We start from the raw sequence: 25100 nt of genomic DNA, 5'->3' as shown, positions 1-25100 counted from the left end.
AAATAAGAGTGGGAGGGAGAAAACCATTGTGAATTATCACCATCCCTTTGCTAACAATTCCGCTAGAAAGATTGCAGTGCTAAAATCATCGTCACTTTCCCTCGCCCAGTCACAAAAAAATGGAGAGACAAACTAGGGGAGTCTCTGCAGAGCTGCTGACCCAAATAACTACCCCTAAACCAGTGATGGCGAACCTATGGCATGGGTAGTGAAAATGGAGCTCCACTCCAGACCATCAAATTTGCACTGAAAGATGTTGAAATAAAATGCATAAGCCACACCCACAGTATGGTAGTGAAAATTTTGGTAGTCCATCACTATACTGGGCCCATCAGATGTTGGGAAACAGGCCATTTCCAGCCTCCAGAGGGCCTCCAGGGGGGAGCTGTTTTTGTCCTCCCCAGGCATTGAATTATGGATATGGGCATTCATATGGATATTCGTATGATAGCGCCTATGCACGCTTTTTGGGAAAAAAAGATTTACTGCCCTAAACTAACCAAAGATCACAGAAAAAAACTTAAGGGAAAAAGGCCAACCGCCCTCAAAAAAGTATTTCCTGATGCCCACCTGGGAAATCTGAAAAAAAGGGGAAGTAACACAGACAGTTGGTGACAAAGCTGACACCCCGTATTCCAAAACCAGGAAAATCAGTTGTGACATTTTTCATTTATTTGTAAATGCCTCTTTGGCACGACGTTCACTCAAAATGACAGTTGCATCTTATGGAACTGAGGAAGTGATGGTAAAATAGAAGAACACTGACAGCTGCTTTAATGAGATTCTGTGTTAAGACTACTGTGACACATCCCCCCTCCCGCCCCAACACACACACACACACCTCTTCTAATTTCAGCAAACCAAGTATTTGATGTACCGAAATCCCACCTTGTCCTTTAGCAAGATCCCTTCCTAGGTCAATGTGTCCTACTTTTAACCCAGCTGAAACACTGAGAGTAATAATAATTAAACAAGAAGCTCACCATAGCATTTCTGCTCAAAACTTAACAGCAGAACATTGGATAATTTCCTGGCACCCTGCCACATTGCTGGTATGTGAATTATCTTACTCAGTAAGCAATTCTGTTACAGAAAATAGGAATTTTGGCCTGTCACTCAGAAGTAATAGGTAGTATATAAACCCACCTTATAACATAATCAGTGCTTAAGCTTTCTTGCACCGTTTTGGATATGATCCTGAATTTTTAAAATGCCTGCCAAAACATCTGTTACTATTAAGTATCTGTGTTTTGCATTGTTCTGGCTTGTTACCAGCGAATGCATATTTTCCCTTATGGAATTTTTCTCATGAGGGATTACTGATGGGGAAAGCACCTACAAAGTTATTCTGAGTGTGCTGTAATTCCAGTGCTTATATATATATAATAATAACAGAGTTGGAAGGGCCCTTCTAGTCCAACCCCCTGCTCAAGCAAGAAACCCTATATCAGTGATGGCGAACCTTTTTATTAGATTTGTATGCCGCCCCTCTCCAATCAAACCATACATAAACCAAGATTGTTAGTGGGAACGTCAATTTCTCCATGCCTGGCGACAAAGGTGAGTTTTCAACAACTTGCAAAAGGCGAGGAGGGTGGGGGCAGTTCTGATCTCCAGGGGGAGTTGGTTCCAGAGGGCCAGGGCCGCCACAGAGAAGGCTCTTCCCCTGGGCCCCACCAGACAACATTGCTCAGTCGATGGAACCCGGAGAAGGCCAACTCTGTGGGACCTAATCGGCCGCTGGGATTCATGCGGCAGAAGACGGTCCTGGAGGTATTCTGGTCCGATGCCATGGAGGGCTTTATATGTCATAACCAACACTTTGAATTGTGACCAGAAACTGATTGGCAGCCAGTGCAGTGCAGTGTTGACGAGACATGGGCGTATCTAGGCCATATTCTGCATGATTTGAAGTTTCCAAACACTTTTCAAAGGTAGCCCCATGTAGAGAGAAATCAAGGATCTTAATCTACAAAATGTATTATTGTTGTTATTTTAAAAAACTTAACACTTTTACACAATTTTTCACCAGTCCCTCAAATGCAAATAGCCAGATGAGTATGTTCCAATGAACATTAATTAATTAATTAATTAATTAATTAATTAGATGCATATGGCTGTCAATTCCAAATGCATCTCAATCTGAAAAGCGGGTCAGATCCGAATGAGTTAGGCACAGATTAAATACAAAATCCTCAAACATTTATTTATTTATTTATTTTATTTATTTTGTCCAACACACAGTGAGGTTTTTAGTGGGTATATATCTATATACACATAGTAAAATACATGATGAAGGTTATAGAGGAGATACTCATAGTAAATAGGAACTCATAGGAACTCTTCACTGGGTTTCGAAAAGTGTATCATGTAAAGATGTTTTGGTCTCCACAATGTAAAAAAAATGTTGAGACTCTAGAAAGAGTGCAGAGAAGAGCAACAAAGAGGATTAGGGGACTGGAGGCTAAAACATATGAAGAACAGTTGCACAAAGTGGGTATGTCCAGTTTAATAAAAAGAAGGACCAGGGAAGACATGATAGCAGTGTTCCAGTATCTCAGGGATTGCCACAAAGAAGAGGGAGTCAAACTATTCACATAAGATACAACAAGAAACAATGAGTGGAAACTAAACAAGGAAAGAAGCAGCTTAGAACTAAGGAGAAATTTCCTGACAGTTAGAACAATTAATCCATGGAACAATTTGGATCCAGAGGTTGTGAACTCTCCAATACTGAAAGTTTTTAAAAAGATGTTGGATAACCATTTGTCTGAGGTAGTGTAGGATTTCGTTCTTAAGCAGTGGGTTGAATTAGAAGACCTCTCAGGTCCTTTCCATCTCTGCTATTTTTAATATAAGATGTACTTAAAGTGGAAAATAGTTTCATAAGAAGTTAGAAATAATTAAGAATACAGCATTCAAATGTTCTGCGGTAATTATGTCTTGCACTGTGGGTTTAATTGCGAGATATTTTTTGAATCCAATTTCCTAGCAAGTTTTGCTCAATATATCCAAAATCGTTTGAACTATACAGAGACTACGTTTTGTTCGCATCGTACAAAAGATTTGTTCTCCGAACAGCTAAATTATCTTTAATTCATTTTTTTTTTAAAAAACCCTCCAATAAATCAATGATAAAGTGTCCACGGGTTGTCTTAATATTCCCCTTTTATTTTTTAATAAATTCCGAAACCACAAAGCTGAGACAAAAAGGAGGAGTTTTTAGTTCACATTTTATTATTACTTTAATTGGTCTACAATTGCTCCTGACTAATTATTGTCCCCACAGGGCAAGCTATTAACCCAGTGTGTTGGCTTTTGAAAATGCTACTTTTTTAATAATGAGGCACTATTATTTGATGCTCTTTCTTTCTCTTTCCATGCTAGGGAGGGATTGGTAATGTTTTTCAGGATGAGGATCACATGTAGTCTTTGAACAGCATGCCTGGGGTTGCACTCCAAAAGAGGTAGAGATGAGACAGGACAGAACAAGGGCAAAACCAAAGATTCTTCTGAATTAAATTAATACAAGGAATATGACTTTTCCTGGTGGACATAATAGATTTAATAGTGCAAGAGTTAATAGCATTAAAAGGGGATAACAGCAAGGTTGTTCAATAGCCAGGAAAAGTGGCACTTTTGTCATTACAGTGTTACCTCGCTTTTCGCGGGGGATGCGTTCCGAGACCGCCCGCGAAAGTCGAATTTCTGCGAAGTAGAGATGCGGAAGTAAATACACTATTTTTGGCTATGAACAGTATGAAAAACCTTCCCTTAACACTTTAAACCCCCAAATTGCAATTTTCCATTCCCTTAGCATCAATTTAGATTATTACTCACCGTGTTTATTTATTAAAGTTTATTTTAAAAAATATTTATTAAAAGCAGACAAAAGTTTGGCGATGACATATGATGTCATCGGGTGGGAAAAACCGTGGTATAGGGAAAAAACCCGCAAAGTATTTTTTAATTAATATTTTTGAAAAACCATGGTATAGACTTTTTGCGAAGTTCGAACCCGTGAAAATTGAGGGAACACTGTATTTCACCCTGAACTTCCAACATCATGGGTGGGAAATAAATAGGAGGGGTTTGCGGAGTGGCCAGTTGTCACAGACAACCATTTGTTTCTAGTATACAAGCAAACAAGTCAGATTTCTTGGCTAAACCCTGATTTGTTGGGACTAATTGCATTTTTTAAAATCCATGTAAATAAAAGACTGTGACTGTCCTTTTATAAAAATGTTTTTTTAAAACTTGTGAGTAAATATGCGAAGGCTGGTTCAGAACAGAAATATTTGAAACTGTGTTGGTGTGAAAAAGTAAAATAATTTACGTTCCCATATGGAAGAAATGATAGAGTAAGAACAAAGAACTTTATGGGATTTAAGTCACAGCGAAGTGTTGAAATTCAAGAATTGTGCCCTAGATTTCACTGAAAAGGTGGCTGCGAGACCAGAGTTGAAGAAAGCAAGACAGGTGACATCCAGCAGGCCATATGTGAGAGCAGGAGAGAAAATAGATGACACTTTTTAAAGAAACCAAGATAACTCTGGATGACAATAAAGTTGGGAAATAATGCATTCAAAAGAAGACTACATCTGCCATCACTGATAATGACTCTAAAACTGTCAGCAATTCAAAAAAAGATCTTTTATCTTATGTTTTGCAGAGCATCATTCCCAGTGATAGTGTTACAAAATACATTTTTAAATGATGGGGGAAAGTATGCTTTTTTTTTTTACTAATACATAGCAAAAAGAAAGTCATTTAAATGCAGAATACAAGAGCCTGCGATAAATAATAAATGCTAGCTGTAGCTTTAACACCTAGCTTTCTTTCAACAATATTAAAGTCAATAGTAATAATTTTATATAACAAATGACAATTGATTCTGCATATCTCATTTCTTCACTCAAGAAAAGGTTACATCTAACTTTAAAAGGAGCATGCAGGTTAAAAAATAAAATCCCCGTTCAAAACCCTTATTTTAAACCAGCCACATCTTTTCCTGGGACTATATGATAATTGTAGAGGGCAACTATGCCATCCTGAGAAAATCCATCACTACTTTAAACAGCTATAGATAAATGCTGTTTAGGTTTCCAATCTAACCCCTTTTCCAAAATTATTTCTGAAGTACCAGCAGACCTGAGTAACCCCCAAGTAATCAACTGCCATTTGAACATTATTTTCCACCCGAAATGATTTTCAAATAGGTGGATAAAGAAAGGGCAATTCGTGAAGTTGGAACAGGTCCCTGTAACTGATTATTAGATAAGGTACGTAATTGTACAGCCAGATGAGCTAATAACTTTCCCCAGGGATACAAATGACCTGGTAATTCAAAACTGACAAAGTCAAAAGCAAGGTGTAAACTGATGTGGTTTCTCTTTCCTTCCCCTTTTTGCTTCTCCAGGTTGGGATAAATATAATTTCTCCTGGCAGTGTATATCTCTCTCTTAAGCCTCAGGTGGTTTTAACTTAATGAGATTAGTTTCAGCAGAGAGTGAAACCCCATGAGATAGGATTAGCATCTTATCAGGTTTTGCCTCATCCAGCAAGTTCAACATCTTTAAAAAAAATATATTAAAAAGGTTTTTTTTATTTATAAAACAAAACAAAAAGTTAAAAGAAAAGATACGTGGCAGTGCATTCAATATATGTATATACTGTATTGGTTGTTCCCTCCCCCACATTAATTTTCCTATTAAAACATACTCAATCTTGATAATGCTCATGTACTTTTGGCATCCAGGTTTTTGTTTTCAAATATAATACTGTCTCCTATCTTTGCCATCAAAAGTTCTTCTGGACAGTCAATGCCTTATTGGGGAGGGAAGGAGGGAGGGGGAAGAGAGAGAACAGGAAATAGCTCTATATGATTCCATATTACAGTACCGGAAAGTACTGTAAGTACCAGAAAGCTTTATGGCATTACTATACTGCCATAATTTACATTTCTCCAATTCTTTGCTATTTCCATGGATCAGGCACACATGCACAGAAATACACAGCAATCAGTGAATATCATCTGTGCTGCTTGCTGTTTGGCAAATTGCTGGGAGACAGAGGCCTTTTTTCCTTGTTTTCCTTCCCCAAAACTAAGGTGAGTCTTATACTCCAAAAAGTATGGGTACCTTGAACAATCCAAGGATACATGCATGGGAACAGAATGCAACTGTCCATCAAAGAGATGCTTTACAACATTACCTCTTGACTTGACTTGACTTGACTTGACTTGACTTGACTTGTATGCTGTCCCTCTCCGGGGACCCAGGACGGCTCACAACATACAATGCAAACAATAAGTATACAAATCTAATAGGTAAAAATGTAGCTAAAACCCCATTAATTTAAAAAACAGTCAATTTACTCAATCATACCCACACATAACATTAATGGTCAGAACAGAGAGTGGGGGCATATACAAGTTGCCCCACGCATGGTGACATAGATGGGTCTTAAGGCTTTTGTCAAAGGCGAGGAGGGTGGGGGCAGTACGAAACTCTGGAGGGAGCTGATTCCAGAGGGCCGGGGCCGCCACAGAGAAGGCTCTTCCCCTAGGACCTGCCAAATGACATTGTCTGGTTGACCAGACCTGGAGAAGGCCAATTCTGTGGGTCCTGATCGGTCGCTGAGATTTATGCGGCAGAAGGCAGTCCCGTAAGTAATCATGTCAATAAAAAATTACCTTTTGCTATAAATGGAGTCAAGGGTCTTTCTTTCCCAAATACCCAACCTGACACTGTTAATAGAACATGATGGCATAACTTGAAACTGACAGGAGGGAAGTCAAAAGTATTGTTCTAAAGTACTAATTCACAGAAAGAGTAGTGGAACCAACTGTAGAGATAGTAGGTCAATCATCAATTAATTGAGTTTTTAAATGCTTGGGATAAACACATCTATTATCTGATAAAAAAAATTAAACAATAAATAAGTATAAAATATGAATTAATCATTCACACAGTCAATTTTCCCAGTGTTTTAACTAAGCCATTTAGATAAGGTTGGCTCCATCCAGGACTTAAATTATAGAATAAAATGCTAAACATTATTCAGAAATGTTAATTAATTTGTCATACCTAAGTATAACCACAGCACAGAACCTTTATATGTTAATAAATAGTAACTGCAGACATCTGAACAAAGAGCAATTTTGCTTAATTATCAGGATAATAATTTTAAGTCATGAATACCTGTGAATAAGACACTGGTAATCATTCCTTATTCCAAAAACTGAGGGAGTTAGAGAACACAGCCTGAAATTAATATTCCTTTTATATTTTATACTCACAGTTTAATAGACTGAGTTGTGCATAAGGTTGGAGATAATGCCTTCAAATGACAACAAATGACTTTTAAAATTCAACCATTTTGTTGAATTTCTACATTTGCATTGGACTTGTAAAGGAAGAAAAAAATTATTATTATTATTATTATTATTATTATTATTATTATTATTATTATTATTATTATTATTATTATTATGTCAGTACAACACAGCAAACGAGATCACTATGCTGGATTTCGTATTTCATCACCAGTCGGGTGCTTCCCAAGCACCTAGGACTGCGTGACATAGCGGCGAATTATGTTTGCCGACCCCAGTAAAGCGGCCTTTTGCAATTGACAGATGGAGATTTTGTCAATTCCAATGGTTTTCAAATGTCCACTCAGATCCTTTGGTACTGCGCCCAGCGTGCTAAGTACCACTGGGACCACTTTCACTGGCTTATGCCAGAGTCGTTGCAGCTCAATTTTTAGATCTTCGTATTTCACTAATTTCTCTAGCTGCTTCTCCTCAATTCTGCTGTCTCCTGGGATTGCGATGTCGATGATCCATACTTTCTTTTTCTCCACAATCAGGATGTCTGGTGTGTTATGCTTCAGAATTCGGTCAGTCTGAAGTCGGAAGTCCCACAGTAGTTTTGCTTGCTCATTTTCGACCACTTTTTCAGGCTTATGATCCCACCAGTTCTTTGCCATTGGTAAATGGTAGTTTCGGCACAAGTTCCAGTGGAGCATCTGTGCCACAGTATCATGTCTATGCTTGTAGTCAGTCTGTGCAATCTTTTTGCAGCAGCTAAGTATGTGATCTATTGTTTCATCTGTTTCTTTACAGAGTCTGCACTTTGGATCATCTGTTGATTTTTCAATTCTGGCTTTGACAGCATTTGTTCTAATGGCCTGTTCTTGTGCCGCCAGTATTAGTCCTTCTGTCTCTTTTTTGAGTGTTCCACTTGTAAGCCATGACCAGGCCTTTTCTTTATCCACTTTGTCTGCAATCTTCTCCAAGAACTGGCCATGCAATGCTTTGTTCCGCCAACTGTCCATACGACATTGAGTTACATTTTTTCTGTACTGGTCCTTAGTTTGCTTCACCTTGAGAAGCTTCCTATTGTTGACCTCCATCAACGCTAACTCTTTGCTCCCCTTCACATAGCTAATGCATGCTTCTCTTCTTCTACTGTCTGCTTCACTTGCAAAAGTCCTCTGCCACCTATTTTCCTTGGTAAATACAGCTTGTCAACGTCACTGCGGGGGTATAGTGCATGATTGATTGTCATTAATTTTCTGATTTTCCTGTCCAGGTTGTCCAGCTCTGCTTGAGTCCAGTTCACTATGCCAGCTGTGTATCTAATGACAGGTATGGCCCACGTATTTATAGCCTTGATAGTGTTGCCACCATTCAGTTTGCTCTTCAAAATTTTTCTGGTCCTCTGGATGTACTCTTTGCTGATCACAGTTTTCACATGGCCATGCTTGATATTATCCAGTTGCAAGATGCCCAAGTATCTGAAGGCTTCTGGCTGGTGGCACTTGATGGTTTGACCATTTGGCATTTCAATGTCCTCACTTTCAGTGATTTTCCCCTTTTTCAGTGCCACTGTGGCACATTTATCCAGGCCAAACTCCATGCTGATGTCATTGCTGAAGATTCACACAGTGTTGGTTAGTGACTGTATCTCAGTTTCTGATTTTCCGTACAACTTCAGGTCATCCATATACAGCAGGCGTGAAATTTTTGGTGAATTCCTAGAAGTTTGGTAGCCTAGGTTTGTTTTCTGTAGGATGAGTGACAGCGGGATTATAGCGATGATGAATAGCAATGGGGACAAAGAGTGCCCCTGGAAGATGCCCCTTCTGATGTTGATCAGTCCATAGCTTTCATTCCCAACAAAAAGCTCAGTCTTCCAATATTTCATCGCCTTTTCTATGAATTTCCTGATGTTTTCATTGACTCCAATGACTTCCAGGTGTTTTATGATCCAGCTGTGTGGCAATGAGTCAAATTATTATTATTATTATTATTATTATTATTATTATTATTATTATTATTATTATTTAGATTTGTATGCCGCCCCTCTCCGAGGACTCGGGAGGGCTCACAACAATAAAAACAGTACAAATCCAATAATCAAAAACAGTTTAAAACCCCTTAATGAAAAAAACAATCATACGTCTCATACAAACCATACATAAATGGAAACGGCCCAGGGGAATCAATTTCCCCATGCCTGATGACAGAGGTGGGTTTTAAGGAGTTTACCTCTAAATGAACTGTTGTAAGTCAAGGTCTATGTGTACACTGAATGTTTTCTTCTCTTTGTGATGTTCTCATCATGTGGTAATTAAAAAATAAATCTGCTACGTAGGAGAAAGAGTTCTCTTTTGTCTCCTCAAGCTTCCTCGGATTTCAAATAGGACTTAAGAAGAATATCTCATTGAACAGAAGGTGCTTCAAACAGCAAAGCACGATGTACAGCACAATAAAAGCTGCAAAAGACACGAGACGGCCACACTTAATCCTAATCATCTATATCATATTGATTCTTATGTACGATACTGTATGCACATTATTAGGGATTAAGAATGCTATCTCCTATGGGCTTATGATACGTGAAGCTTTGAATAGTTGTAGAATAACTGGTGTGTGTGGGCAAGACTCCCTTAGTGCTCAGAAAGTTTTCTTCCACAACAGTCATTTGTCATGCTTCAAAATTGAATTTGAAACCTATTTTAACTTAACAAAGGGCCTATCTACCTTGCCCATCCACATTCCGTCGCTGAGAAAAAGCCATACATGTACCCTGTTGAAGTCATTCAGTTTAAGAAGAACCTGATTTTTTCTTCATCTTTGGTTTTGCATTCATGAATATGTTTAACCTTTTCCTTTGACACCACATATTCTCTCTCATTCAAACTCTGGAGATACGGTTTTTGCGTATCTCAATATGCAGCCGCTATGGCCTTGCCAAGCAAATAGACTGTTGATAGACCTCTTTATCAAGAAATACAAAGGGAGGATCTCAGTTTGACTGAAATTTCATCTTAAAATGAAATTACACAGGCTCAAATAATACAGTCTAATCTTTAGGAGGCTTACCTTGATTTTCCTTCTTTCTATAAAGTACCGACATTAAATTTCTTAAGCAGTATGCAATTAGGAGCAATTCATTAAAGACAGCATTCATCCACAGAAACAAATAGAGATCTTTAACTGATATACTGATATAACTGATAAATGTCACTACAGGGCACTGCACGCCAAGACAACAAGACACAAGAACATTCAAAACACCATCGCTCTGCTAAATAAATAATTCCCTCAACACTGTCAAACTATTTATAAAGTCTGCACTACTATTACTATTAGTTTTTTCTTATCATTCTTATCAGCCATCTCCCACATATGACCGTATGACTGAAACTTGTTGCTTGTATCCTTACAATCTTTATAAATATTGATTGGTTCTTCATTGCTTATTTGATCCCCATGACAATCATTAAGTGTTAACCTCATGATTCTTAACAAATGTATATTTTCTTTTATGTACACTGAGAACATATCCACCAATGACAAATTCCCTGTGTGTGTCCAATCACACTTGGCCAATAAATAATTCTATTCTATTGTAAAATCAAAATCCTTGCCCTTTATTATTATTATTATTATTAATAATAATAATAATAATAATAATAATAATAATTTATTATTAATTTATTATTATTATTATTATTATTATTATTATTATTATTTTGGTGGAAGGGAAAAACAACAACACCAATCCTGATCTATGTTTATCACTAGCAATTTAGACTATTTATGGTAAATAATGCTACAAGATTTATCTTGACTATTCAAAACTCATTGGGTTAACTTTCCAATAAAATATTCCATTTCAGGGTTAAGAGTTAAGAGGCAAAACAAAGCTAGTAATCAGTGTGCGGAAATGTTTTCCTCTAAAATCACTGAAAGCGCTCCACTCTTTTCTAAGCATCATCAGACCAATGCGGTGATTATTACACCAAAACGTTTTTAAATTAGACTGAACAAGGCAAATAAAATCTTAGCAACTTGAACATGAGTTATCCAAAGGCATGGATTTGAAAACACTACAATTAAAAGTGTCACAAAAATTTACCTTATGCCACTGTTGACAAAATATATATATTTCCACACTATAATCTAGAATGAAATCAGTAAATTATTTTCCTTTTGGCTTTTTTTTTTATTTTTTAGCTTAGGTGGCTCATTTCTCCCCCAGATCAAACACAAACAACCAAATTGGCACATATGGAAAATATCAGTTAAGTCTTTCAATTGAAGAAGGGTCCAAAGCCTAATACAGTGATATCTCATCTTACAAACCCCTTGTCATGCAAACCTTTTGAGATACAAAGCTGGGGTTTAAGATTTTTAATGTTTCCAAATGTAAAATAATGCACTTGGGGAAAAGGAATCCTCAATCTGAGTATTGTATTGGCAGTTCTGTGTTGGCAAATACTTCAAAAGAAAAGGATTTAGGGGTAGTGATTTCTGACAGTCTCAAAATGGGTGAACAGTGCAGTCAGGCGGTAGGGAAAGCAAGTAGGATGCTTGGCTGCATAGCTAGAGGTATAACAAGTAGGAAGAGGAAGATTATGATCCCACTATATAGAATGCTGGTGAGACCACATTTGGAATACTGTGTTCAGTTCTGGAGACCTCACCTACAAAAAGATATTGACAAAATTGAACGGGTCCAAAGACGGGCTACAAGAATGGTGGAAGGTCTTAAGCATAAAACGTATCAGGAAAGACTTAATGAACTCAATCTGTATAGTCTGGAGGACAGAAGGAAAAGGGGGGACATGATCGAAACATTTAAATATATTAAAGGGTTAAATAAGGTCCAGGAGAGAAGTGTTTTTAATAGGAAAGTGAACACAAGAACAAGGGGACACAATCTGAAGTTAGTTGGGGGAAAGATCAAAAGCAACATGAGAAAATATTATTTTACTGAAAGAGTAGTAGATCCTTGGAACAAACTTCCAGCAGACGTGGTAGATAAATCCACAGTAACTGAATTTAAACATGCCTGGGATAAACATATATCCATCCTAAGATAAAATACAGAAAATAGTATAAGGGTAGACTAGATGGACCATGAGGTCTTTTTCTGCCGTCAGACTTCTATGTTTCTATGTTTCTATGAGTTTCCATCGAGGGGAGCCTCAGCGAAATCGCAGCATTACAAAAACACGGAAGTCCAGAGGTGGGGTTTTGAAGACTTCCATGTTTTTGCGATGCTGCAATTTCGCTGAGGCTCCCCTCGCTGGAAACCCCACCTCGGGACTTCCGTTGCCAGCGAAGCACCCATTATTGCGCTGCTGGGATTCCCCTGCTGGGATTCCCCTGCAGCATCACAAAAACACGGAAGTCCAGAGGTGGGGTTTCCCATGGAGGGAAGCCTCAGGGGAATCCCAGCAGCGCAAAAATGGGCGCTTCAGCTGGCAAAAGGGATGAGTTTGGGGGTTGCACGCATTAATCGCTTTTCCAATGATTCCTATGGGAAACATTGTTTCGTCTTACAAACTTTTCACCTTACAAACCTGGTCCCGGAACCAATTAAGACCGTAAGACAAGGTATCACTGTATTGAGAGGCAATATGAATCACGATAACCCTAACCTGAAACAAATGTAAAATTCTGACCAAATATGGAAACACTACAATTAAACTAGCAGTACTACTGTAATATTTGCATGTCAGAAGTGTTGAAATTCTTCTGTGGTGAAAAAAGATTTGGTGGCCAGAGGACACCCAGTTAGGGACACTTTTCACACCCCTGTGAATTTGCCTACTGGGATGAGGAGCTATTTCTCTATTTACAGTCACCCATGGGACAGCAAGACAACTCATGGCAGTAGTGAGTCTTGAACATGAGCCTGCCGATCATTAGCTCAGCATTGTAACCTTGGTAGCCAATAAATAAAAAAATGCTGGATAGTTTCTGGTAACCTGACACTCAAACATCAACGGGCACATAGAGATAAATAATATCTAGATTCCATTCAAAAGCAATAATCAAAAGGCGAAAAAGGAAATACAAAAGAGAATAAAATACAGAAGGATCTTGAGAAACTTGAACAATGGGCACTATCTAACAAAATGAAATTCAGTGGTGAAAAAAGTAAGGTTCTACATTTCGACAAGAAAAACAGAATGCACAGGTACAGTATATGTGGTACATTGCTCAACAGTAGTAACTGTGAGAGGGATCTTAGAGTCCTGGACAACCATTTAAATATGAGCCAGCAGTGTGCAGCAGCTGTCAAAAAGAAGCCAAGACATTTCTAGGCTGCATTAACAAAGGGATAGAATCAAGATCACATGAAGTGTTAATACCACTTTGGTAAGACCACACTTGGAATCCTGCATTCAGGTTTGGTCACCACGATGCAAAAAGGATGTTGAGACTTTATTGCAGAGAAGAGCAATAAAGATAATTAGGAGACTAGAGGCTAAAACATATGAAGAACGGTTCCAAGAACTGGGCATGGCTGGTTTAATGAAAAGAAGGACCATTGGAGACATGATAGCAGTGTTCCAATATCTCAGGGGTTGCCAAAAAGAAGAAGGAGTCAATCTATTCTCCAAAGCACCTGAGGGTAGAACAAGAAGCGATGGGTGGAAATTAAACAAGGAGATAAGTAACTAAGGAGAAATTTCCTGATAGTCAGAATGGTTGATCAGTGGAACAGCTTGCCTCCAGAAGTTGTGAATGCCCCAAAACAAAACACCAAAAAGCCTCCTTATCAGCAATCAAAACCCAGAAATCAGCACCAAGATTAACACTGTATCAACAGTCAAGAAGTAAATACCCTAATTAAAGAACCACCAATTCCAACAAAAGTAAACATTAGCCTGATGAAAGAACCACCAAAAGCAACTCTACCAACACTGGGAGGGCAAGCCACAAGTACATTAAAAAGAGAGCAAAGCCCACTCCCTACAAACACTGATTATGTTACCTAGTTTGGAAATGAAAAGTTCAATCTTGAGCTACAAATATTATTTTCCAGTCTCAATGCTGATCATTTTCACAGTTCAGTTTTAGCCATCAGCTAAAGAAGATGTTGGTAATCCTCCTTTTTTACATATTGGAACATGGTCACCTTTCATTTCTTTACAAGAGTTTCTAAATACAGCCATTATAATCAAGAACTTACCCTTCCCCAGACATGCTTAACCAAATGGCCCTTAAAAGGAGAACAAGAGGGAAAGGCCAAACCATCAGAAGAGTATAACCAGAGGTGAGAAAATTTACTGATGGCTCCATTTAATGCCCTACTTTAATGAATTCCCTCTTCAGACTGAGGCACTTGAAATCACAATAGAAAGAAAAATGGAAGGGGGAAATCAAGTAAGCTCAATTACTAGGTCAATGCCACAATTTAATTCAAAATCTCTGGACTGCTTGGGTATTTCCTACTGAAAACAAAGGGTAGTGTCAGGCCCAAGCCACCGTACAATTAGCCCTCTGTGTTTCTTGTCTTGAGAGGGGAGGCGCCTGTCAGGCCCAAGCCAGCATTTTCAGTAAGAGACTTTGGCCTGCCACAAGTAGAATTGTACTGCGGTTGCTGGTGAGGGAAATATACTAGCCACATTCTTTCAAGAAGATTCAAGGCCATCCTTTGTTCAGCACCATCTGGAAGTATATGGGAGGATTGTGTACATTGAGGCAACCGGAGTGGTCCATCCAAAGCCGCACAAGCAGTTTTAGGCCTTCCAAGACATGCCCATATCTCATCATCACTCTGCGGACTGCATTGGCTACCGATCTGTTTCCGGCCACAATTCAAAGTGTTTGTTATGACCTATAAAGCCCTACATGACATAGGGCCAGACTATTTCTGAGACCACATTCTGGCGCACGAATCCCAGCGACCGGTGAGGTCCCACAGAGTTGGTCTCTTTAGCGTCCCATTGACCAAACAATGTTGGCTGGCGGGACCTAGGGAAAGAGCCTTCTCTGTGGGGGCCCCATCCCTCTGAAATCAGCTCCCCTTGGAGACTTGTGCTGCCCACACCCTCCTTTCCTTTCGAAAGAGTTCAAAAACTCATATTTTTCATCAGGCCTGGGGTTATTAGTTTTTAGTATGATTTTATAGAATGAATGTTAATAAAGTTTTCAAAGTTAGAATTTTTAAAGATTATTTTTATGTATATTAATTGTATTAATTGTACTAGTGTGTCTTTGTACATGCTGTGAGCCGCCCCGAGTCCTTGGAGAAGGGCAGCATACCAATCCAATTAAAATAAATATAAATAAATAAATAAAATCCAGGCATTACAAACAGATGTAAAAGCAATTAGGACAAACCTGCAAGATTAGTTAGATCCCATCTAGGGTACTGCATCCAGTCTTGGTCACCACATTACAAAACAGACATTGAAATTCTAGAGAAAGATCAGAGTAGAGCATCCAGGCAAATTAGGGGACTGGAGACTATAACATATAAAGAGTAGTTGCAGGAACTGGGCATGGCCAATCTGGCAAAGAAAAGGACCAGGGGACACTTGATAGCAGTGCTCCAATACTTGAGGGGCTACCACACAGAGGAGGGAGACCAAGGCACCAGAAGATCAGACAAGGAATAATGGATGGAAACTGACCAAGGAGAGATTCGACCTGGAAATAAGGAGAAACTTTCTGACAGTGAGAGTTATCAACCAATGGAACAGCTTGCCTGCGGAGGTTGTGAGAGCTCCGACACTTGAGACTTTCAAGAGAAGATTGAAATGGTGTAGGGACTCCTGCTTGAGCAGGGAGTTGGAGTAGATGACCTACAATGTCCCTTCCAACTCTAGTAATCTAATCTAATCTAATCTAAACATTATTAGTTAAAATTAACAGTTAAGTTCAATGTTGAAAGTTTGCACAAAACAGTGTTTTCAGATTTTTATTTTTCTTCCAGAGAAAAATATACAGTGTCCCCTTGACTTTTGCGGGTCCAACATTCACAGAAAATCTATACCACCGTTTTTCAAAAAATATTAAAAAATACTTTACGGGGTTTTTTTCTACACCACGGTCCCCTCCCCCCATGATGTCATACATCATCGCCAAGTTATTGTTAATAAATAATTATGTTAATAAGTATCAGGATCATTAAGTATCTTCTTCAATGATGAGTACCTGTAATAATGGTGAGTAATAATCTAAAGGTTGTTAAGGGAATGGAAAATTGTAATTTATGGGTTTTTTAAGTGTTTGGGGATGTTCTGCGATACTGTTCTTAACCAGAAATAGTGTAATTACTTCCGCATCTCTACTTCATGGAAATTTGACTTTTGCGGGTGGTCTTGGAACGCATCCCCCGCAAAAGTCAAGGGAACACTGTAGTGCATGTTACATTCTTTCCTCGCTTTTTCTTTCTTTCAATTTTGGCTGCCCATTACTAGTCATAACTGTCGAAAATGGTCGTAAGTTACTTTTTTCAGTACCGTTGTAACTTTGAATGGCCACAAAATGAGCTGTTGTTTAGGTCCTAGGAAAATGATGGCGAATCTATGGCACGGGTACTACAGGTGGCACACAGAGCCATATCTGCTGGCACGTGAGCCGTTGCCCTAGTTCCGCTTCAACATGCATGTGTGTGATTTTTGTCTCGCACAGAAGTTCTTGAGTGGCGCTCCAGAGAGCCTCCAGTGGGGTGGGAGACAGTGGTTTAACTTTCCCCTGGCTCCAGGGAAAACATTGGAGCTTGGGGTGGGCAAAACATGAGTTTACTGGGCCCACCAGAAGTTGGGAAACAGGCCATTTCCTTCCTCCAGAGGGCCTCCAGGGGGCAGGGGAAGCTGTTTTTACTCTCCCCAGGCACTGAATTATGAGTGTGGGCACTCACGCATATGCAATAGCGCACACCCACACTTTTTTGGCAGCTGAGGGAAAAAAGGTTTGCCATCACTGGTCTAGGACTACCTGTTCCTTCCCACTCGCTATGTGCCATAGATTTTACTTCATATTGACTGATACGCTCACAGTTTCATTGCAGCAGATATTAGATTAAGAGCACTTGAACTGACCTGAAATGCCACATTGTATGACAGCTAAGAAAATTAAAAGCCTTGAAGCAGTGGTCTCCTCAGGTTTCTGAATCCAAACAAACTAAAGTGTGTTAAAAACAAAGCAAGGAAGTTGCTTAAGGGGACAGAAGTTGCTGAGAAAGATAAAGAGCTGGGAATTTGTCCTCATTCAGATTGGATTGGGTTGGGTTGGGTTGGGTTGGGTTGGGTTGGACTGGAATGGAATGGACAGGATAGGATCCTTTGTTGGCCAAGTGTGATTGGACACACAATAAATTTGTCTTTGGTGCATATGCTCTCAGTGTACATAAAAGAAAAGATACATTTGTCAAGAATCATGAGGTACATCACTTAATGATTATCATAGGGTACAAATAAGCAATCAGGAAACAATCAATATTAATATAAATTGTAAGGATATAAGCATCAAGTTACAGCCATACAGATTTATGGGAGGAGATGGGTGATAGGAATGATGAGAAGACTAATAGTAATTCAGCCTTAGTGAATAGTTTGACAGTGGTGAGGGAATTAATTCTTTAGCAGAGTGATGGCATTAGGGAAAAAACCTCTTCTTGTGTCTACTTGTCTTGGTGTGTAGTATTCTGTAGCGATGTTTTGAGGGTCGGAGTTGAAACAGTTTATGTCCAGGATGTGAGTGGTCAGTAAATATTTTCCCCACCCTCTTTTTGACTCGTGCAGTATGCAGTATCTATCTATCTATCTATCTATCTATCTATCTATCTATCTATCTATCTATCTATTTATTAGATTTGTATGCTGCCCCTCTCCGGAGACTCAGAGCTGCTCACAACAGCAGAACAATACAAATCCAATAGTTAAAAACAATTTAAAACCCTTAATATAAAAAATAATCATACGTCTCATACATATGTAAAGCGGAACCGGCCCAGGGGAATCAATTTCCCCATGCCTGACAGCAGAGGTGGGTTTTAAGGAGTTTGCAAAAGGTAAGGAGGGTGGGGGCAATCCAAATCTCTGGGTGGAGTTGGTTCCAGAGGGTCGGGGCTGCCACAGAGAAGGCTCTTCCCCTGGGTCCCACCAGACGACATTGTTTCGTCGACATGTGCCATAGGTTTGCCATCATGGGTATAGGATCTCCTGCTTGAGCAGGGGGCTGGACTAAAAAGGCTTCTGAGGTCCCTTCCAGCTCTATTCTGATCATCAACTCAGTGTTGCCTATTAGTGATCCCACATATCTTTCTGGCTCTGCAGACTTGTGGTGGCGGGGGTGGCAGCATGAAGAGGAGAGAGGATGTTTTTGCATGTTACTTGTGCAAATGCAGCTTTGCATGCATGCCCACTAGCACAGCCCAGTTCCCCACAGTTGATGTGCCCAGCAGTGGTCTGTGGACCAGGAATTGTGGACTCCAGACTTACAAAGATTTCTCCACAATGATCAATCTCTCATCAACTTTTTAAGTGTCTCTCTTTGCAATAGCAATAGCACTTAGACATATATACTGCTCCATAGTGCTTTACAGCCCTCTCTAAACGGTTTACAGAGTCAGCATCTTGCCACCAACAATATGGGTCCTCATTTTACCGACCTCGGAAGGATGGAAGGCTGACGCAACCTTGAGCCTGGTGAGATTCAATCTGCCAAACTGCGGGCAGCCGGTAATCAGCAGAAGGAACCTGCAGTACTGCACTCTAACCACTGTGCCACCACGGCCCTACCAATTATTTTAAGAGAAGGCAGTACAGAAGCACAACATAGGCAGACAAATCCTGGCCTGAATTTACACAATGGCTGAGTCCCACCTCTTAATTAACCTGCTTATTGAATTAATCTGTTTTCCGAGTTGGCAAAATGCATTAAGTTAAAACAAAAATGAACAAAGGTCATACTAACTAGGTTGGCCGTAATGCTTTGCCTGACCTTCATCACTTGACTCTTTGCTAGATCTCTCCTGACTTAATTGAGCATGTGAGGTGAACACAATCACTGAACATGACTTCAACATTAAGTCTTAGCTGAAAGAATATAAATAGCAGGCCAAGCTTCCATCAAAGTATGGAGCTTCACTGTAGTCCACCTGAACAACTAATACTTTAATAACACAAAATGTCTGAATAGTGTATTATGGAACAAGGAAAGAAAAAAAAGGACTGTGGAGTCGGAAACAGGGAGAGAAGACTAAATGCCAGGTGAAAAGGACAGGAAAAGCCTGAAAAGAACACCTGAAGAGATGAAACTGGGAACAAAAAACGGTAAGAAAAACAAAGAAGACTCTTGAATTAATTTAATGGAAAGAAGAACTAGGGGTGATATGATAGCAGTGTTCCAATATTTGAGAGGTTGCCACAAAGAAGAAGAAGTCAAGCTATTCTCCAAAACACCTGAAGGCAGAACAAAAGGAAACGGATGGAAACTAATCATGTAGAGAAGAAACCTAAAACTGGGGAGAAATGTATCGACAGTTAAAACAATTGATCAGTAGAGCAACTTGCCTCTAAAGATTGTGGATGCTCCAAAACTGGTGATTTTTTAAAGAAGAAATTAGATAACCATTTGTCTGAAATAGTACAGGGTTTCCTACTTGAACAGGGGTTTGGAGTACAAGACCTCCAGGGTCCCTTTCAATTCTGTTATTCTGGATTAAACTTTTATTTTAGAAAAATGCAGCATAAGGAAAAATGTTTGCACACCCACGAATATCTACACACAGATGCATTCATACACACCAGCTAAAAACATCAGTTTCCTCTGCAAGCAATTAAGGTTTTGAGTTGTTAGTGAAAGTGACATCTGAATTTTAGTGATGATTGAAACTACTGTTAATACTTACAATGTTAGAATTACACAAAGCTACCAAACATGGATTATTTAAAAAAAATTCAACCCTAGTTCACATATTGAGTTTAAGTCATTAAATCATTAACGTACTATCATTTTAGAATGATGTAGAACTCTACTCTTTGTGGATTAATCTGCCTGGCAAATAAAACCACACGGCTTATGAAGCAAAACATGCTTGAAAAACCTTGTTTTAATATAACATAAAAAGCCTGCTTCGTGTGTTATTATATACTGCATTTAATTTTAATGTAGTTTTATCAATCATAATTAATTGCTGAGCATTCTGCCCACCAAGCCAATTGTGGCTTGTTCATTAAGCCTTCTGTTAAAAGTGGCATGAAATCTAAATGCTTTTTGGGGGAAAATAATGAATAAAATGATCACCTTGGATTTTTCTCTGGCACAAAATTGTTTGGATTTTAAAGCATTTCAGATGCCAGAATTAATGCTGTCTCCAAATAGTGACCCATTTTCTTACAAAGTAGGACATCGCTTTCTGCTTCTGCCTGGAGAATTTGTACTTTCTAAACTATGCTATCAAGAATATATTACCAAATGTCCATTGCAAAGATGAAATATTGCCTTCAAAGACATACAGTAATTCAGATATTTTCCTTTTTGTCTCCTCTTTTGTTACTTGTTCCATTGACTTTATCCTTACCTTAAAGAATAGGACAATCTTTCTTCTCCTTTGCAGTCAAAAAAGGAAAACTCTGCTTACTTTTAAACAAATAAAGCTGGAAGCATCACTCATTCCAGACATCAGATAACCTTGGCTATTCATACTGTCCCTGCCATTTCTTTTACACTCAACTTTCCATGACATAAATAAATAAATAAAAATAAAACTTTAAACGTGACCTTGGACAAAACAATACTCCATTGGCCAGCAAGTTTTCAGAAGCCTTTATTGTTATTAAGTTGCAAATTTTCCACCCCTCTCATTTCAGTCTGCTTGGCAGGTTAAAAATTTTCATTTTCGCACTTGGATGAAGCTCATTGAACTAGAGATTATGGAGATAGCATCTGGCGTTTAATTTATTTATTTATTTTTAGCTACCCTGTTTCCACGATAGTAAGACACCCCCGATTGTAAGACGTATCGGGGGTTTCAGGAGGGTCGGCTAATATAAGCCGTGCCCCGAAAGTAAGACATATGTCTTACTTTCGGGGAAACACGGGGGTATTGCCGGGGGGGAGCCCGATGACGTCGCTTCCAAGCTCCCCGCGCGCCCCTCACCTTAGCCTCGCCGTGGTGCCACCGCCTCTTCCCCGGCTTGGCAAAGCGAAGGACGGCGCTGGTCCGAAGCGAGCCGAGCGGGCAGTGGCTTGCAGCGAAGGCGCTCGTCCCAGCAACCGAGTCCTGCCCAGGCTCGGCTGCAAGCGGCCAGCGAGGCCGACCGGCTCCGAGGCGAGCGGCCGGAGCTGCGCCCTCCTTTGCCCGCCTCCTTTCCGGCAGGCAGGTGGGGCTGCCCAACTGCGCAGAGCGGCTCCTCCCCTCCAGACACATGCTTCCCCAACACGCGTCTGTGGCTCCACGCGTGCACGCCGCTTGGAGCCCTGAGGTTGAACTTGGAAAAGGGCTCACGAGGCTCCTGTCCCGCGGCTGCCCTTCTGGACTCTGGGGAGATGCCTTCAGGAACGCGACCCTTTCAATTTTTTTCCAATGTAAGACATACCCCGAAAGTAAGACGTAGTGGGGCTTTTGGGGGTAAAAAGAAAGTAAGACACTGTCTTACTTTCGGGGAAACACGGTATTTATTTGGTTCTTTTGCAGCAGGAACTCTCCACCTCTTTTTATCTAAGGGGATTAAAAAAAAATCACCAAACAGGGTCTCAATTTTAAAGACAGTCAAAGGCTTTCGTCTATTGCTGTAGCGAAAGGTTTTGAAAGGATATTCCCACCACCATTCAGTCATCAGAGAAAAGAAAGCCTCTATGTCGCCTTATGTTTGTTACATTTGTGATTATGGTTGTTCACTTAACTGGAGGAATAAGCACCATTTAATTCATCAGCGATTGTTACTGAGGGCCAAATTACACAATACATTAAGTGCATAATCACATGTGATTTGTTTAGGTAGGGAAAGCAAATAGGATTGAGATATTTTCCCTTTCTCTTCCATTCACTAAATATAATTCTGCTATTTGCTACTGGAGGGGGAAAAACTATTACCATTGATAAATTTCCTTCTTGTAACAAATAAAAAAAAACCAACCACCATGTTTTTTTATTGGGACTCTACCCTCTGGAAACTATCTTGTTTGTTTAGTCTTATTTATATTCAGCTTTCCCCATAACTGCTTAAAAACAACTAGGCATTATAACACTCAGGTTTTGGTATATGATGCAGTTTGTCTTCTAGAGCCATCCAAATGACCATCAAAGTACCCTGGTACCTCTACCTAAGAACGCCTCTACTTACGAACTTTTCTAGATAAGAACCGGGTATTCAAGATTTTTTTGCCTCTTCTCAAGAACCATTTTCCACTTACAAACCTGAGCCTCCAAAACTGTAACCAGAAAAGACAGGGAAAAGCCTCCTTGGGACCTCTTTAGGAATCTCCTGGGAGGAAACAGAGCTGGAAAAAGCAGGAAGAAGCCTCTATGGGGCCTCTCTAGGAATCTCCTGGGAGGAAATGGGGCCTCCATCCTCCCTGCGGTTTCCTTAATTGCATGCATTATTTGTTTTTACATTGATTCCTATGGGGAAAATTGCTTCTTTTTACAAACTTTTCTACTTAAGAACCTGGTCACTGAATGAATTAAGTTGGTAAGTGGAGGTACCACTGTATTTATAGAATTTCATTAATATTTAAGACAGCACCCTTCCCATCTTTTTTTTTGGAGGGGGGGATGCTAATATTTGGCATTTGCACTCCTTGAGCTTGTCTTTACTAATTTCATTGCACACGCCAATTTTGCACCATCAGATTTTTGTAAGTGGTGATACGACTTCAGTTCTCTCAATGGCCAAACTTATCAGGAATTCACGTCCAATTCATCAAGAGGGCACTAGGCATTAAAAGGTGGAGGCAGTCAAATTTATCATATTGCTTAAAGAACATATTGCTTAAAGTCTACGGAGAGGGGCGGCATACAAATTGAATAAATAATAATAATAACATAGAAATTCCAGGAGAAAAAGCAGGGCGTGGGGAGGGAGTATGGAGGGGAAATAGGCATCAATCAAGAAAAGAAACATTATCAAATCTACCAATAAGATAAATGCAGGAGAAGAGTTGACAAGAGCTAGAGCAATGGTTCTCAGCCTTTTTAACCCGGCGACCCTTTAATACAGTTCTCCGTGTTGTGGTGACCCCCACCCATAAGTCTTTCACCAATTCTCCCAACAGAGCTTTAAGCTGATTGGAAGAAAGGTCAGAAGGACACCCCCATTATAAATGCCTGATTGGTCAGATATTAAAAATATGATCCAAGGATCAAGAATAGAAGCTTTAGTTCCTATCACCATGGGAAATTTGTCTTTTCCCATGGACTTAGGTGACCCCTGTGAAACGGTCGTTCAACCCCCAAAGGTGTCCCAACCCCAGGTTGAAATCACTGAACTAGAGGGTGGAGTTAAATGTATTATCAGTTTGGAATCACTGCATTGCCACAAGAGATCTATGTCCCTTCCCTTTGGGAATTCCTTATAATAAGGATAAGATAAGGAAGTCTTACCTAGCCCCAATTTAGTGCTGGCTTTTAATTAACTAGATTCTTGTATGTAGGTTTCAATAATTGGTTTGGACTTGAGTTATTAAATTCTTAGATTGTGAATCTAACTGTATCAATGACAATAGACTCATATACCACTCCAGGTTTTTTTTACAGCACTGTCAGTGGTTTACAGAGTCAACATATTGCCCCCAACAATCTCATTTTACCAACCTCAGAAGAAAGGAAGGCTGAATCAACTTGTGACAGAGTTAGCCTGCAATACTGCATTCTAACCACTGTAGATTACATCATCATCATCATCATCATCATCATCATCATCATCATCATAACAGAGTTGGAAGGGACTCTGGAGATCTACTAGTCTAAGTCCCTGCTTAGGCAGAAAATCCAAAACTACTTCAGACAGATGGTTATCCAACCTGTTAGTACATTGTACGTAACCTACTTGGGTGTTGCCATATAGTAAATAACAATGTTAGTTTATAAAAAATAAAGACTGTACCTTTAAGGAAATATTAATGGTTGGCCATAAGAGGGTGCCAGCACCATTCCCTTTGGGGAGGAGTTACTTTCTTAGAGATATATTTTGTCTGTGAGCTATATTCTTGCTGTGTGCATGGTTTGTAAACTATTAAGAGTATTATATTGTGATTCTGTATATTTGTAAATAATAATATTGTTGTATATACATTGATACTAAGTCTGAATCGTTATCTGGCTAACCCACATTACCTACACCCACAACAACTCTGCTTAATGTATGTTGAAGGTTTTGCACCGAGACATACTAACACAACATCTTCACAACTTCTTCAGGCAATCATCATCATCATCATCATCATCATCATCATCATCATCATCATCATCATCATCATCATGTGCCAATCTCAGATCCTTTGGAAGAACTCAATAGATGGATAAAAATGCCAAATCCAGTCACTGTTCTGTCGGGCTCTCTGGTAGACTCCTCCCAAAAATTCACAGGTGCAAATTTCAGACACACTCACATTTGAAAATTCAAAACAATGTTCTTTATAATGAAAAGTCACTTAAACTAAGCCCTCTTTTGGTATAGCAAAGAGCACTCGTTTCCAAACAAACTGGTAATTTGTACAAGTCCCTTATCAGTTCTGTGAGACTTAGCTTGCAGCTGTGAGGCAATTCACAGTCCTTCTTTCACAAAGTGAAACACACTTTGCTCTGGTTTAGTTTCAAAGCAGTGAAAAATCA

Source organism: Erythrolamprus reginae, unplaced genomic scaffold (genome assembly GCF_031021105.1).
Source record: "Erythrolamprus reginae isolate rEryReg1 unplaced genomic scaffold, rEryReg1.hap1 H_20, whole genome shotgun sequence".
Lineage (NCBI taxonomy): Eukaryota > Metazoa > Chordata > Lepidosauria > Squamata > Dipsadidae > Erythrolamprus > Erythrolamprus reginae.
The sequence above is the reverse complement of the archived record's forward strand: the minus strand, read 5'-3'. Positions refer to the sequence as shown.